We start from the raw sequence: 5039 nt of genomic DNA, 5'->3' as shown, positions 1-5039 counted from the left end.
GAGGATACAAGTGTATCACTATGGAAAGAACTGAAAATTGGAAAGGCTTACAAAACAAACTTATTTGATGTACCTTAAGATAATGTGGAAGCAGCAAGTCCAGTTGTAGAATATCAAGGTAGCTTACTATATGAATATTCTTACTATATGAAGATAATTTACTCTTAAACTATCATACAATTTACCTTTGGTAAATAAAGTTTGATGATTTGGGGGAAGTTTTATAAGTTGTTCAAATATCTTAATAGTTATAAGAGAAAATGAAATCAGAAAGATTAATAATATGAGTATGGAGTCTTTTACATTTATTCCTACTATAGATATATAATTAATTTATTACTTTATATTGCTTAACAGAATCCCCATTCAACTGATAATCCAGTAAAAAAATCTTTTTACCTTTTGATGGACATTTAGTTGTTTTCAGTTTTGACTATTATCATTGGTGCAACTATCAACATTCATGTCCAATGCCTTACATGGGCTATCTTTTCACTTCTCTTGAATAGACTAGACCTCTAGGGTAGAAATGATAGTAGTCTAGTAAATGTATGCTTGACTTCGTAAGAGCCTGCCAAGCTATCTTACAAAAAGTGGCTGTACCATTTTCTATCCTCACTGGCTATCGATGTGGGTTAATGTTTTTCCATATGTCCATCAATGCTTGGCATGGCTAGTCTGTTGCACCATAGGTGTTCTAGAAGAAACGCAAACTAACTAATATAGACTCACATATCTATTCCATTTTATTCTTCCTATACTTCAGTTTTGGGATTATTTACATGTGACACTAATGATATTGTTCAATAATTTCTACATTCTATTAGATCACCCTTTTTTGGAATGAACATCAAATGAATACATTTAGTTTCTTCAAATATAGTGGAAATGAATACACTAAAGCTAGGCCCGTTAAAATAGGTAAATATCATAAAGAGTTTGGGATGATAACATTTTAGCAAACTTCATAGAATATGTCTTTTAAGTATTGTACAGAAACATAGTAACCAGACATTGCATTCAAAAGCATGCACGAGGGGTGCAATTATATGTATATTTGGACATTATGTAGGACCAGATGACTCGTGACATTTTTGTGTAAAGCACATAAAAATAGGCCTACTTGAATATCAGCTGTTGTGATATTATGAGTGGGCTTCAAAAAGTTTTGGGGAAAAATTGAATGAAAAGAGTGTGGGATTTTTTCCCCATGAACTTTTTGAAGCCCTCTGATATATAGTAATGCTTTGGAACGTTGAGGTACTCAGATGTTAAATAAACATATTTCTGTGTTGCTTTTTTTTTTGAGCCCCTATAGCTGTATTTTATAGTTTTTATCTCTTTCTTTGATAATAGGCTATCTGCTTTCCTTTTTTTTTATTATGTGACTATGCATGCTTTTAGAAGAATTCTCCCATACCTCTGTAATTTGCTGCTTTTTATCTCTAGTAGTCTGGGACACCAGATAACTAAGCTTGTTAGAATATTCCATAAAGCAAGCAGTCTCTAGATGTAGGCCCAATGCGCTCTCCTCTGAGCAAATTGCAGACAATGTAAAACTTATTTATTCAACAAATATTTAGCCACTTTCTGTACACATCAGACTCTCTTGAGTTCTAGAAATACTACAATGAACATAACACTTGTGGTGTGTACAGCCTAGTGACTTCTGTGGATTCTTGATTCTATTCTACAAAGACAAGACTGTTTTATAAGGCAATTTGGGGGAGCTCTGCATTTCTGTCCACACACACACAACACAAACACTACAATGCATTTGTAGGCAAATAAACTCTCCAGCACTGTAGGTTCCAGCTCTGTGTGTATGATTAATCGCTGACGGACTTGATGTGGATGCTGTGAAGGTACCATTGCACCCCTAGACATATTTTGTATTCCAGATTCTGCTTGTTGTAACCCAGCCAAACAGTGATTGAAAGCACAGCAAAAACACCCCAAATGATCTTTCCTTGATGGCATTAAACTTCCCTCCTAGTATGTTAGAGGAATATATATTATTGGTATGCAAAGTAGACAATGTTTCTAAAGTTGACTTGCAAATCATTTGGAGGGATCCGCAGTGCTGCAGGTCATAAATGGACTAAATAGAACATAAATGGCACACCTGAGCTTCTGGGTCTTTAATCTCTCCCTATTAGTTGGTTCTCCCTTTTGGAAAAAGTTTGTTTTCATTTTTCTTTGGGATTAAATAGTATATATGTAGATAGAAATCAAATATGTAGAAATCCTGTCCATCAGGATGGTATATATTATAATCTATATTTATAGTGCTTATTATTTATAGTTCCATAGCGTTACCAGGTTCTCTTGCCTTAACATTCAGAGTGTACTTTCCTGGCACACAGGCCGATTGGAGACAGCTCTTTGAGCTGCCCTTTGAAAGCAACTCCTTCTCCCCAGGCACTCACACGAATAATCATCAATAGAAGACACTGACATTTTTCTCAGGGTGTGGAAGTGCATGGCCTCAGGACTCATGTTCTCATTGCATTGGGCGCAAACAATGACTCATCAATATGAAGGGCCAGGTGGCATCATAAGTTAATTCACTAGGCATCTGGGAGTTTATGTAAACATCCCCTCTGAAGATCAGTCCTTTGCTTTAGGTACTTGTGGGGGGGGTGGGGCGGGGGGACTCTCCCACTCTCTCCCTGGGTTTGAAACAACACATATTTTAAATAGTTTGAGTTAAATCACATGATGGTTGTTTTTCCCGGGGAAAAGCCCAGCCCCAGGTCAGCAGGTGGGTTACGGATTAGTGAGGCTGGGCTGTGCTGACAGCTGTGCTCCCACGGTCTCCCTGGCATCTCTTCCATCCCATCCGCTGGGCGACTCAGGTCTTTGTCAGGCATTCCTGGCCATTGTCACTGTAATTCAGCGAATTCCCTCAAACCTCAGCTTCGACAGGCGGTAAAACAAACCGTATCAATTCAAACATGGAAGGCACCTCATCCAGTCCCTAAAGCCAGACACGTCGATGGATTAAAAAACAATGATAAAGGTCTCTCGTTTAATAGTTAGAGTGATTACTTTCCCACCACGTTACAAAGTAAGCTCAATGTGGAGGTCATTAGGAATGAGTCCCTAGATGTTTACCAAATCCCAACACTCAATTGCATTCTTAATTGTTTTGAAAAACATTGGCTTAACTAATTAAATAGGAATGAGTCTCTGTGTTGCTATAGAGGATAGAACATTGAAGCCTTTAGGACTCATTTCAAATGAGCTATTCTGCTTGATTAACAAATCTGGCCCATTCAGGTTTTTTGGTACTGTGAAGTAAGGTCAGACTACTGACGCCAATTGTTTTGCTTTGTTTTGTTTTAATATACAAGGCAACATTATTCTTTTTGAGAGAGAAAGAAAAAAATATTTGCTTTGTTTATATGTAATTTCAAATTTGGTAATTTTTGAAAACACTTTTTCATTTTAATGCATTTTGAAGAAACTAGTAAATATAAAATTTTTAAAAAACTTTACATTTCGCAAGCCATGAAAATCTCTGGAGCAAATTAGCTTTCCATTCAGTAATTCATACACAGTTTGTTTCATGCTGTTCAAAGGCCTTACAGTGTAGCATCATGCCCTCCTTCCTTGTGTTTCCGTTTCCATTTCTCCTCCTTTCCAAACTCTTCCTGCCTTGGAATTTTGACCTTGGGTATTTCCTACTCATTTGATCTCAAATGGTTGGTTTTTTGAAGGAGGGTTATTGTTGACTTTATAGACTTCCTATTATTTAGCTGAAAATTGAACCACAGGGTTGAGTGCAGTTCCAGGAATGAAGGCTGATGAAAGGACCAGTCTTAGGAGTTCCACCGGTCTGTATCGAAGAAGTGAGCCTTTTCTCTTTTATGACAGTGAGTTGTGCCTCTCATTTGTCTCCCACTCGATCCAGGATCTTCTAACGCAATGCCTTCCAGAGCACTTCATCGTGGTAGCTACACACCATCTAGTTCTAATCTCAGGGTTGTGGAGACTGATGCTCATGTGGTCCATTAGTCCATTAGACTAATTGCTCCCATGTGTCTTCATTTTTCTTCTCTAGTCTTTGCTTTGGATGAAAAGCAGAACAAAACAGAGCAAAAACCCAAACTCCTGTCACGGAGTTGATTCTGAAAGAAACCAATAATTGCACCTTCGATATCAGCTCATAAACTTTGAAGGTACCAGTCGCTACCTACTGAAGTATGCTGTAGAGCATTTTCTCTGTGGTTTATGTTCTACTAATTGATCTTGGTGCCCCTGAGCTGATGGGCCTGAGCCTCCAGACCTAGTGACTCATTTCCTCAAGGTGTTGCATTATATTTTAAAAGTTTTAATAACTTTGTACCCGTATGTTCTATTATAGTTATAGCTCTTTATGTAGAAACATCCTGTCATACCTATCTATTATTAAACTTGCATGCCTGTCTCTGTGACCACTCATAGAGTATTATGACTGTTGTTGTAGGGATATATATATAATAGTGTTTACTTCTGTTGCCTCTAAGTCTTATACTCCAGGGCCTATCTTTACTTTCATCATTTTTGATGGCCTCCTCTTGCTACCATAAATGCCTTTCCCCCCCGCCTTATTTCCTTTTAAGATTTCTCTTTGTGAGTGTAAGCAAATCTGCTGGAGTTTTATAGGTTGAACTTGTACCCTGGCATTTTGCTGATCTTTGGATTCGGTCCAATCATTTTCTTGCTGTGTCTTGGGAATTTTCTATGCCAAGGATTCTACCATCTGCTAATAGACTTTTACTATTTTTTAGGGACAATTCTGATGCCTTTAGTTGAACTTTCTTACCTAATGGCTCTGCCTAAAAGTTCTTGTGGAATATTGAATAGGGGTGGTGATAAGAGGCACCTTTGTCTGATTCCTTTTTGCTTTCTGTTTTCCTCCTTTAAGAATAATGGTGGCCAGTGACTTTGTATATGCTCTTATGCTCTTTTTTTATTTTATTTTTTAAAAATAATCATTTTATTAGGGGCTCATACAGCTCATCACAATCTGTACATACATCATTTGTGTCCAG

Source organism: Echinops telfairi, unplaced genomic scaffold (assembly GCF_000313985.2).
Source record: "Echinops telfairi isolate 266 unplaced genomic scaffold, ASM31398v2 ScPeMD7_3533;HRSCAF=4204_0, whole genome shotgun sequence".
Taxonomy (NCBI): domain Eukaryota; kingdom Metazoa; phylum Chordata; class Mammalia; order Afrosoricida; family Tenrecidae; genus Echinops; species Echinops telfairi.
Note: the sequence above shows the minus strand (reverse complement) of the source record.